Source organism: Mustela putorius, unplaced genomic scaffold (assembly GCF_011764305.1).
Source record: "Mustela putorius furo isolate JIRA1106 unplaced genomic scaffold, ASM1176430v1.1 tig00000281_pilon_pilon_pilon, whole genome shotgun sequence".
Lineage (NCBI taxonomy): Eukaryota > Metazoa > Chordata > Mammalia > Carnivora > Mustelidae > Mustela > Mustela putorius.
The window spans coordinates 8331651-8344809 of NW_025421343.1; the positions used below are offsets into that span (position 1 = coordinate 8331651).

The 13159-nt window shown below is 37.4% G+C and overlaps 1 pseudogene; it reads left to right on the top strand.

Annotated features, from left to right (window-relative positions):
• Window positions 1-12505: 12505 nt before the first annotated feature.
• LOC101690603 lies at window positions 12506-12680 on the top strand (annotated as a pseudogene).
• The last annotated feature ends 479 nt before the right edge of the window (window positions 12681-13159 follow it).

A 13159-nucleotide genomic window follows, 5' to 3' on the forward strand; every position in this document is an offset into this window, starting at 1 on the left:
AGCTCACTCTTCAGCTCTATCTCTATAGTCAGCTTCCCCGCTCTGATACCTGGCAGCTCTGCCACACTCAGACACTCCTGATCTTTCTGTGACCCCATGGGACCTGAGACCTACAATGGCTCTGGAGCAATGTCCCTCAGTGGAGCAGACTTCTAAAGATTAGGATTTTGTGCTCCACTATTCCGCCACTTTCTGGGAGCTGGCCCCTTCCCCCACAGTCTATCTTCTTTTCATAATGTGGTAGACTTTCTGTTCCTAGAATTGCTACTCTTCTTCTCTTCTTTCTCCTTTTGAGTTTGTAGGTGTTTGGAATGGTTTGATACCTACCTACCTGAAGTCCTGAGATCTGATGTCATTTCAGTCTGCTACTCCTCTGCCATCTTGCCTCTCATTCCCTTTCTGCATTTCTTATTGCAAGAAGCCAGTCCTGGGATGCTACTTGCAAAACTCAGTTGCCTCCCACTTGTTTTTCAGCAGGTACATTGCCCTAAAGGGGCAGTCCTTGCCTAGAATATTGCCAAAAGAACCCAATGTGCATAGCTCTTTGACTAGGGCCTCCCAGATGTCGCTACACTTATTATCTCCAGTGGCTGGCACAAAGGTCAGCAGGCAAGAGAATGATGTTTCTGGGATTTATTTTTTATTTCAGTGCAAGAATCATTTGATGCTCATGCAAGATAAATGGATTTTTTTTCCTAGTGGCAATTATTGCTCCAACAGTTGGCATTTTCCCTTCACATGCCTTAAATTCAGGGATATTACAATCTCTAAATAACTGAAGTCTCAGTTTGACTTTTATGATTTTTCCCCCTCTAGAAAAGTTTGGCACAATACATCTTAAATTATACAAGACCACATTGAAGCAATAATGAAACACCATAGGATCCTACTGAATGTGGTTGTTATGAGTTAACTCTAAATACTCCCAGAATGTTTCTACCAGGAAAGCTTTTCCTCTTAGTCTTTCCATCAGTTCTTATTTAAAACCTGGTTCAAAACTCAACCTCTCTAGATTAAGCTTGACTGGGCTTAATGTTAAAAAAAAAAAAGGCAAAAATCAATGTTCTATTTGATAGATGGAACCAGGCTAGATATTTGCTCCGTCTCTCGTAAACTATATGTGTTTCATGAAGTTGTGTGACCTGAGAGTTTCTCAACTATCTAGCTATGTATATATGCAATTGTATAGATATATAGATAGCTTATGTATATTTTAGGTGAGGATTAAATAAGCTAGCGAGTTTAATGCATGTAAATATCTGTTATGAGAAGGTGTGCAAGTATCCTGTTCATAATGACAACCACCTGTCTGATGGGGCCATCATTTTGGACAGGGTACTTGCCACCGCCCATTTAAGCTAGGATCCAGACATAGAAAAGTGGTCACTTTAAGGACTTGTGTGTATAGATCAGGAAAAAAAGGTAAGGAGGAAAGCATGGTTGGCTCAGGATATACTCAAGATACTTTTTATTATTATTATTATGTTATGTTAGTCAAGATACTTTCAGAAGGGATAAAATATCACAAGGCAACAGGGCATGAAATCCATTGGTAGAACCAATGAACAAAAATGCAAAACTACTCACTTTGGACTCATAAAGATAGATATTCTATTAATGACCGCTTCATTTTTAAAACTTATTGCTTTACTGTATTATCTCATTTATTCTTTTTTAAAAAAAGATTTTATTTATTTATTTGACAGACATAAATCACAAGTAGGCAGAGAGGCAGGCAGAGAGAGAGAGGGAAATAGACTCCCCTCTGAGCAGAGAGCCCTATGCAGGACATGATCCCAGGACCCTGAGATCATGACCTGAGTTGAAGGCAGACGCTCAACTCACTGAGCCACCCAGGTGCCCCTCATTTACTCTTAAAAAAAAAAAAAAAAGATGTTGCTTTCTTTTTGCTTTTATTTTCTTTCTTTTTATTTCAGTATGATTGACACACAATGTTACATTAGTTTCAGGTGTACAATATAGACAGTGATTTGGTAAATTTATACATTGTGCTGTGCTCACCACAGGTGTAGCTACCATCTGTCCCCATACACTGCATTACAATAGCATTGTTTATATCTTATGCTGTGCCTTTTATTCTCATGACCTAGATGGTATTATGCTAAGTGAAATATCTCATGTATTCTTCATTGTCATTCTATATAGTAGGTATTGATCCATTTTTCAAATGAAGGAACTGAGTCTGAGAATGGGTGAATAATCTGGTCAATGGCTCAGAGTATGGAAGTGGCTATGTTGCTTTGAGATCACAGTTACCTGATTTTAGCACCTGGCTCTATACTTCACACAGAGCAAAATAATAGGGTAGAATCCATCACAGAACTCTCTTACATCTAATCTTACAGAGAAGGGAGAGTTATTCACTAGATCCAGGGAGATTCAGGGAGCTACCTAGATCTAAAGACAACAATGCAGGGGAGCTTGAGTCATGCAGTTCTCTCACCAATTCTCTCAGCATTTCAAGTACCATGGCCTGAGCTGAAACCCACAACTATGTGTCTGTGATTCCACCTAATGGTATTAGGGCATGAAGTTAGTTACATGCATCACAGAGGCTCCCAAAGTATAAGCTTAGCAACCTTGATGAAATGGATGCATTCCTGGAAAACTATAAACTCCCAAAATTGAACCAGGAAGAAATCAACAACCTGAATAGACTGATATCTAGTAACAAGATTGAAGCAGTGATCAAAAACCTCCCAAAAAACAAGAGCCCAGGAGCTGACGGATTCCCTGGGGAATTCTACCAAACTTTCAAAGAAGAAATAACACCTATTCTCCTGAAGCTGTTTCAAAAGATTGAAGCAGAAGGAAAACTTCCAGACTCTTTCTATGAAGCCACCATTACCCTGATCCCCAAACTAGGCAAAGACCATACCTAAAAGGAGAATTTCAGACCAATACTTTCATTTAAATATTGAGATAAATAATTGAGGCAAAAATACTTTAGCATGAATCACGCTGATAATTCTTTCCATTTGCCCCTAACTTCTCCAGATCACACAGGTCTTATACTAGGTCTATTTTAAGAGAATCTCTGCCCTTCTTGATGTCTTAGCCCACTTCAGTCTCTCCTTACTTTGGTCATGGTTAAATATAAGGCAGTCACTGACCATACCCCTACCACTACTCATGATGTATGGCTTATTAGCTCTTTTAGTAGATCAACAGCAAAAAATGTAATTCCAGAGTCAAATTACTCATCAAAGATCTACTGAATGTCAGTGCAATATTAAGATAAAAGTTATGATATGCAAAATGGAAATACCTTGTAACTGACTCACCTTGTCCATGTTTTTAATATATCATGCATATTTATGGTGTAACCTACTTTGCATATTCTGATTGCACAGTGGGTGGAATGCAGGCAAGGGTGAAGTATAAGTAATACATAAGGCATTGCATCATCAATGGGGAATGAGATTAGGAAGAACATTTCAAAAGTGAGTGTAAAGTCATTATTCTCTTAACAAGTATTTATTAGACATCTCCTATATTAACAGTATTGAGAAATATTTCATGAAGTTCTTTAGTTCCATGGGTTTCAAACATCTGTGGTGTTTGTTAAAAGGCACCTTCCTCAGTTTCAACCCACGATTTGATTCAGAATCTCTGGGATTAGGACCAGTGAATTCCCTCAGGTGATTCTGATTTACTCTAAACTTTGAAAAACATTGTGCAATGTGCTGGAGGTAAGAAACAAACTATTCTGATTGTGAAAAAGAATATAAGCTGGTTAAAGACAAAAGTTATGTATAAGCTGAAGAATAATTAAAATTCTGTAGATTGAGTATAGTAGTCAGTAATAGGTCTTGAAAGTCAGAGGAAGAAGATTAGACAAACTTGGGATGAATCAGGAAAGCACCAAAATCTGGGTAAACTATGACAAAATGGGCATTGTGCAGTCAGAAAGCTTCTACCTTTTCATCCAATTTCTTGACTAAGTTGAACAGGCTCTATTGTAGTTGTCTAATAGAGGAAAATGTGAATCCCTTTTATAAGAAGATAGCACTATGAAGAGAACTACTTCCTACAGAGGACTAGCAGACAATAAAAAATTAGCAAGCACACCAATAAATGAGACCAGAAGTTAAAAACCAGCAATAGAACTGACACATGGGAGTCCTAGATAAAAGATGCCAGAGATTTGAACATAACTGTGATTAAATGTTCGAGAAGTTAGATGACAAGGTAGACACTATTTAAAAAGAATCAAATAGAAATTCTATAACTGAAGAATACGATAACTGAAACTAAGAACTCAGTAGATCCATATAAAAGCAGTTGAGCACAGCTGAAAATACATTTAGTGAGTTGGAAGATAGGACAGTAGAAAATCCCGAGGCTGAATTAGAGAGAAAAACTATGGAAAAAGTGGAAATGAACGTAAAGACACATGGAACAAAGTGAAGCAGTCTAACATAAATGTGATGAGAGCCCCAGAGTAAAAAGAGAGACAATGCACAAGAGCGATAAGTGAGGAGGTAATGACTAAGAATTTCTCTCAAATTGTAAAACATCAAGTTGAAGATTCAAAAATTCTTACAGACCCTAAGCAAGATAAAAATTTAAAAAAAAAGAAATTATGCCTGGCCACATCATATCAAAGCAGCTAAGTACTAAAGACAAAAGTACAATATTGAAAGCAACCAGGTATAAAAAGATAACTGCACTTCCATGTTCATTGCAGCATTATTCACAATAGTCAAAATATGGGAACCCCTTAGTGTTCATCAGTGGATGAATGGGTAAAGAAGATGTTATGTAGATAAAATAGGATAATATTAGCATGAGAAAGAAGGTACACCTGCCATTTGTGACAACATTGATGGACCTAAGTCAAATAAGCCAAACAGAGTAAAACAAACACATATGGTATACTTATATGTGGAATAATAATACTTTTTAAAAAGTGAAATACATAGAAACAGAGAATAGAAAAGTGGTTGCCAGGGGATAAGGATTATTAAATCCCAAATAGAAATAGATTGGTAAGAAGATAGAAACTTTCAGCTATAAGATAAATAAGGTCTGAGGATCTAATGCATAACATGGTAACTATAGTTGATAACACTGCATTGTGCAATTGAAATTTGCTAATAGAATAGAATTTCAGTATTCTCAGGGAAAAAAGGCAAATATGTAAATTTATGAGGTGATGGATGTGAAAAGTAATTAGAAAAGGGAAATACTTTTATAATGTAACATAAATACTAAATAAAGTATAATGTATGCTTCAAATATCTTATAGATTTATTTGTCAGTATACTCTCAGTAGCTGCTGGCAGGGGTGGCGGGTGGGGAAAACCCGAGCAAAAATATACATTGTCTTCAAATGAACAATAAGATTGAAAGCTAATTTCTGAATAATGGAAGCTGGAAAAAAATAAGCACTATAAAATTGGAATTGTATAACCCAGCAAAAATATCCCTTAAAAGGGAAAAAGGAGATTTGAAACCTCTTAGAATTGCCTGCCCAGATATGATTTTTTCTTTCCTGCAATCATGGATCCTAACCTTTCTCTTGATGTCAGTTTAAGACCCTCTTATTATTTACCCTTCCATTGGGTCTCATTATCTTGGAGTCCTACTACTCAGAGATAGAACTAAAGTTGATGAGGACAAAAGATACTTTTCTTCTTATTAAAGGAAAATCTCTGAGATTATTGATTCTATATCAAATATTCCAACCTTGAGTAAGACATTATTTCAAAAAGCTGTTTCTTTGTATCTGGAAAGAAATAAGCACTTTGGTGAAAATTTTCTCTTAAAAGAATAATAACAGGCCAAAGGAAGACATGCCACATAAGGTTGGTAGAACAGCTAAACAGAAAGCTTTGAAGACCAATGACCAAAGTATTCTTTTCATGAAATCAAAGCAGCAGCAAATTTAAGGCTAAATATCCTAGGTTTATAGCTATAAATAACTTCATTTTACAGATGAGTAAACAGAAGCTCAGAATGCTTAAACAGTTTATTCAAGGTCAATCAGCTATTTATTGGCAGAGTTAGGAACAGAGCCCAAGTTTTCCATATACTTTCTATTCTATTACTCAGAGACTTCTGGTTAGTGTGATCTCTATTGCTGAAAGCCTCATGACCCAAACTGCCTTTCCCACGGAGCTTCCAGTGTGACATATTCAGGCGAGTCCATTTTATAAATACAACTTGATGTCTACTAAGGACCGTGGTTATACCTATGAGATATAATATGATAAATTATTAAAGCCCAATAATACCTGACCATTTATTTCCCTGAACTGGTTAACTTTCAGCTTTTGAATATGACCTGAGGACATAAAACAGGTAATTTTTGATGCAGAGGAAAGGGGGTTAACAAAGAGAAGCCTCATGTGGATTGAGGCAGGGGCTTACACAGAAGGCCAAGTATGAAGTTTCAAAGAGAGGATGTTATGACATCTGTGGGAAAACTAAACAGTCTAGAATTTTATTCTAATGAACTTCCATGGACTTTATAATTTTTTGAAGTCTTAATCCTCCCCAGCTATCTTCATATGTCACATGACCCAGTTCTGTTAGAATTTACCACAGGGCCTCAGCATGACACCTCTGGTAAGAGAAACCTTGTTTCAAAGTGCTGCTGAGATTCCTTCTGCTGCCTGCCTTCATGGCACCCACATATTATCATGCCATAAACATATCTCTTGATTTTCTAGGCATGGCAACAACATCTATAGCCAACCAACTTGATGGTTAGCAAAAAGGTTAATGCTAATTTAAAAAAGAATCCCTTTATGAGACATTACCTGAGAGCATCATAATATTCATCTGTATAGTATTAGGAGACGGAATGTAGAGGTAGGAGAGGTTTCACCTTCACCTACCCTCTATTCCCTCATTTTCGGAAGGTGGCTCAAGCCCAGATAAATATATGTTTGTGTAAGAAGAGAACTTAAACCCAGAACTCTTGACTCTTAGCTCAAGTTTCTTTCTGTAGTTATAGTTTAGTGGTACCCAAGAGTGGTACAAGGACCTTTGTGTATCCTCTAAACTTTCTTGGTGAAAATATTTTCATACTTCTATTAAGGAATTATTTTCCTTTTACATTCCCCTTTCCCAAGCATATAATGAACTTATCCAGTGTCTGAATAACATGTTTTGATATCATCATTCTGATGGGTAATAAATGTGTGCTTGAATACTCTTGTGATGTTGTGATGTAAATTTTTTTCAGTTTAATGTCTAGTATATCCAATATTAACAGATACAGTCTACATAAACAAAAGTTCTTTGGGCTCCTCAAAAATGTTTAAGAGTATTAAGGACCTTGGAACCAATGCTTTTGAGAAACAATATTGTTGTAATATTGAACAAATATTATTATAGTAGTTCTAGCTGAACAAATATTATTAAGCTGCTATTATGACTAAGGGCACACTGCCAAGAGCTTTCTTTGCCCTCAGAACAAAAGGTTCCATCCTGCTAGCTTTGGTGTGAAGTGTTCATTAAAGGAAAAGGCCATATGTGTTTCTAGTCAGTAACAGATTAATGGAAGAGATAGCTCAAGGGGTGGGTTTTCAAGGATGATAATTTCAACAGATAGTAATGTAGAAGCAGAGTGTTTCTGGTTGAGAGAAAAACACAGCCAGATGCTCAGAGGCACCAAATCATGGAGCACATTCTGGTAACAGTCAATCCTTAGGTGAGAGTGTCACGCCTGAAAAGCAATAGTAACAGGGAAAACCAAGAACATGAGATGAGATTAAAGTATGAGGAAGCTTGAGTGCCAGAGAGAGAAAGAGAACTTAATTTTAATGATCATGGTAGTTTGTTGAGCAGCTAAGAGGGGAAAAAAAGAAACTCCCCAGCGTAAGAGAAAAAATTACTAGTAAATAGAAATTACTAATAAGGGAGTAAACTATTAGGACCTGTTCAATTATAGTACTAATTAACAGTATGGGTAAATATTTTTAAATGAATATATAAAAACTCAAAGGGAACTGTATAGGGAAAATAAATATATACACCTAAAACTATTCCTGATTCTGACCAGCTGTCTGAACCTAAGCAATATCTTTCCTTGGTTAGTTATCAGTAGACCCACAAGTCATATATGATCATAAGGCCCACCTTCTTCCCAAAATTGCTTTGAAAATAAGGAGAGTAAATGTCAAGCTTTGAAGATCAAAAGATGCTATATAGGGGGCGCCTGGGTGGCTCAGTGGGTTAGAGCCTCTGCCTTCGGCTTGGGTCATGATCCCAGGGTCCTGGGATCAAGCCCCACATCGGGCTCTCTGCTCGGCGGGGAGCCTGCTTCCCTTCCTCTCTCTCTGCCTGCCTCTCTGCCTACTTGTGACCTCTGTCTGTCAGATAAATAAATAAAATATATATTTTTAAAAAAAGATGCTATATAAGGGTATAAATGTTTAGCTATCAGAATATGTGTTATCAATCTCAGAGAAAGGCATTAAATATAACTGAAAATAATGCACAGCCATGGGTATATGCAGACCTGAGGAAACCACAAGATCCTTTTTACTTTTCCAGAGAAGAGGGAACAACATAGGTACTACACCTTCCTTGGGATGATCTTGCTAAAAAATAAAATTAAATTAATTAAAATTTTTTTAAAAATAGCTTCTCTTGTTCCTTGTTCTTATGTTGAGATATATAGCAGAATGAGTACCTTGACATTTTAAGAAATATTTCCCTCTAAGTTTTATTTGCTTAATTGGCTGTTTTTAATAGATGATATATACACGTGTTGAAGATTTACACAAGCAAACAAAAAGAATATATAGTTAAAAGTATCCTTAATTTAAGGATAAATCTAATTGGATAGAGAAGTCACATTTTATCAGAATGAAGTACAGTTGGAGGTCTCTTGTTAGAGAACAAGGTGATAATATCAGAGACAGGAATGGGGAATGTAGATGGATACATGGATTATGGTTCTTTGATCCCTTTCATCGTCTTTCCAGGCTTTTGTAGGATGACTACATCCTGCTTTTGTCTATTAGTGATCATGTCACATGGAGTTAGGAAAGAAGTTAGTTGGTCATACTCAAAGGGTTCCCTGGCTAGCCAAAAAATCTTTAAGAATAATTTTTAAAAAATGCTTATAGAATGACAGCGTGGTGGTTAACATATGTCACATTTTGAGTTTGCTCAAGCCTCTCATACTAAGCAGTGATAATACCAGGCCATCTGTGGTCCAGCCAGACCAGTGTTCTTTCCCTTGCTAGAACCCTTGGTTTAGTCCTGGCAAACACTTTCACTCATCCACCATCTCTTCCCAAATGTACCCACAAAGATTGGAAACCATAGTTACGGTTTTTAATACTAGGTACTATCTAACCATTTTTGATAAATCTAATGTCGTTAAATGTTAGTAAAAGTGGAACAAGGAGTTGCAACTGGCAGCAGGTGAATTCATCTGTGGCATTCTAGACTTATTTAGAAACTCAGTGAGATTTTCATGACTCGGAGGAGCTATAGTAATCACCAGTGTTTATCAAATATTCCCAATTGTTTTTCTAAGTACATGGTAAGTTTACATTTCACAGGTCCTTAGACACGGCCTTGAAATGTGAGCAGAAAAAAAAAATGTGTGTCAAGGAAAAACAGGAGGAATAGTTAAGTCAAATAAGAAAATAATACAGTATTTGGCATCAGACAGATTTAAATTTTAACCTTTCTATCAATTTCTAGCTGTGTGATCTTAGGAATGTTACTTAAACCTTCTGAGCCTCAGTTTCCTCATCAGTTGGTTTGAGAAATAAATGAACATGTGTAAAATACTTGTCCCAGTATCTATCAAATTGTAGGTATTCGTTACGTTTAATTTAATCCCCTACTCCCCTCCCCCAACACACACAAGATCATGCCATATGAAAAACTGAACCTTTTTACCTTGTTTATAACCAGCCATCACTGAAAATTCCCTGTTTACCATAGGTTAGGGACCATCTCTGGAGGAAGGACTCTCCTTTGCTGCCCTCTATGCCCTAGGGCCAAGGTTCCTAGATAGATATTCAGTGTGTGCACTGTATAAGCCAAGTCATTATGGGACCGAAGAGCAGATGAATTATACAGTACAGTGTTACCACTAAATCAACACCGTGCAAGAAGCAATCCAGGACAGGCAATCATTCTCCTTGGGCCAGGCTAGAATGCAAATGAAACGCAGAGAGGCAGGTCAAAAGGATTGAATGTTACTGAGAAAGTCATTGAAAATAGCTGACTCCTGGCTGGTGAAGGTCTCAGATCAGAGCTTCACTTCCTAATGTGACTTTCAGCCGGAGAGAAAGCATTAAATCTGAAGGTAACTTGAACATGCATGGGACATCATTCTGACACAGCAAATCATGGATATTAAAGTCTTTCACAGTGTAAGGTCTTGGGGGTGGCGGGGGGAGCAGAAACTACCGGCAAGCAGTTTTCAGAGTTGGCAGATGAGCTAAGTTGATTGTTAATAAAGGAGAGTAAATAGGAACAGCCCAACTCATCCTCTAGCAAGACAGAACCATCACCACAACAAGTATTTGTGATGGTTCATAATTTTGTTTCCTTACATTTATGAAATGACTTATGTATTTTGATGAACAGTAACTTACATTTGCTTTAAGTTCTGACAAGTCTTTAAGTTCATGACAAGTCTGTCATGACTAGGACCAGTCTTGTATGCAGGAGATCTACCACTGTGTAATTTATAGAGTTTGTGAAAAACCTACTAGTATAAAATAAACAATTTATCTTTTGCTAACTAGCCTGCTAGTTTAGGAAGCTCTTCGAGTGAAATATTTTCTTCAGCCTTTGTAGAAGCAAAGCATTAAACAAACTCAGTACCTTGGTGGGAATTTGGATTGTCTTTTGGAGAGAGTGTGCAGAATTCTCCGCTGCTTTAGGTAGAACAAAATCTAGAGACAAAAGTTTCAAGATTTCAAAGATCCCTCACATCATTGAAGCTCAGCTAAACCTCTGAGATTTTGTAGCTTTATCTTCCATTAACCTCAGTTTTATGTCAAAAGTTGATTTCACATATAAACTAATAATTAAACTATTTGAAAAAAGGGGGTGAATGGCAATAGTTTAGGTAGAAGAGTAGACAGAAACTATTTCTTAACTTTCATTTAAATTTTGTATTTGTTTGCTTGTTTCCAAAGTACATTGTTTTAGCCTTGCTCTACCGAATCATCCCAGCATCTTGAATCTTGTGTAAGATTTATAATGCAACATTTCTTGGTATGTGTAAAATATTTGAGTAAATGTTTGCAATCTGCAAATAAAAGCTCAGAAAGTGAGAAGATGATCCCAGTTCTTTTGGTGATTGGAGAGGAGATGAGAAAAATAAGATGCCTCCTTTTGTGGTTCTTTCAGTCACAACTGTTTTGCTTTCAACCCTCTCTCTCCTACCAAGAGAGCTCAAGGCAGTAATGTGTCCTGGGTCCTCTGAAATTTTTCAGTAATGGCCACTGTAATTCACACCTTGATTTGTCCCGGGTCACTGGCAACTATGATGGATTATGATTGCTGCACATTCAAAAGGTTTTTCCAAGGTTACACAGTGAGGGTTAATATTCAGTTCAGCCACAGCACTAGGTGGAAGAGGAAACTTCTGTTATATATTCAGTAGCTTTAATCAAAGCTTAGAACGTAGTCTGTGCTCTCAATAGAAGTCTTGTAATCTTCCTGAAGCCAAGGGCATATTTAGCTCATACTTAGTAGGTAGTCAGAAGTATGTGTTGCATGTAGGGCTGAGTAAGGATATCACTCAAACATGTCATCAAACAGATAGCTGAGTAGGCACAAGATATTCCATCCACAGGAAAAAATAAATGGCAGATTACTAAAAGCCTAAAAGGCACACATTTTCCCTAAATATTCAGAATTACGTTAATTCAATTAATCACAGTGTTTTCATGCAAGTAGAACATAACCTAGCTAGAAACAGAGATCTTCTTCCTTATATTAGGAACAATGACCTACATTCCTGTGTTTGTGAGGCCTGTTTTCTAATTATGCCCTTTTGTTGGGCTTTTCTCTGCCAGCACGCAGAGAATGACAAGGGGATGAAAAAGATGGAAGCAGGAGAAGGGTTTGTAACCCTTGTTCATTTTGGCCACAGACCAGATGACTCTGGTTTGTCTAATTTGTAGAGGGTTTCAGAAGTAAAACTGAAAGTAATATTCCATCCCTGAGTACAGAGACAAGATTTTGGTGTCATGGGAGAGACATTAGAGATCAAAGCTGTTAAAAAAAAAAGGTTCATTCAATATTCCACACAACTTGGGGGCATCAAATATGTGCTGGGTTATTCTGTCTTGGTATTCCAGAAAGGGAAGATAAACAGCAGCTATTTTCCAGCTTGTATCAAATATTTCATACATTAGATATAGATGCTATGAGAAGAGGGATGAGGAATGTTAGTCAAGCAGGAAATACAGTTTTCAAAGGATGATCTGGGGAAGTGATGTCAGGGTGGCCAAAGTGAGCTGGGGACTCTGAACAAACCACAGGTGACATGAAGCAGGTGGACAAGATGTTCCCTGAGGGCTCTGGGCCCTACATGGACCTGGGTGAGGCAGCAGGCACACGGGGCTCCTGATGGACTTGGCAGTCAACGAGAAGGCAGTTCAGTTTGTGCAGAGTTTTTAAATGATTTTGAAGATCTGCTTGATAATGATGATATCCAGTGAGACACCACCCAGCAGTGCGTGTGGTCATGCCTGTTACATAGTGGCATGACAGAGCTCCTCAAAGCCAATTGAAATGGTTCTAAAGAACTCATGGACATTACTTGCAATTAGGAGATGGTTAACCAAGAAAGAGAAAGATGGTTTTAACCATCTACATGAGGCCTGCTAATCTCTGATTGTGACCAAATTTGTCCTTCAATTTTTACAAAAAGCAAAGTATATAAAATAAATAAATAAGGATGGTCTGGGAAGGTCTCTGAGACATTTAAGCCAAAGGACTTAAAGGAAGTGAGAGAAAAGAATAAGCAAATAGAGAGAAAGCATTCCTGGCAAGGACAGAGCAAGTGCAATGGCCCTACAGAGACAATGTGTCCCATTGTCAAGAGTCTGCAGGGAAAGTCTATGTGGCCAGAGCCAAGTAAGCAAGGGGTAGAACTATGGGAGATGACCTTGAAAGCTAATTGGGGAGGAGATTGTGT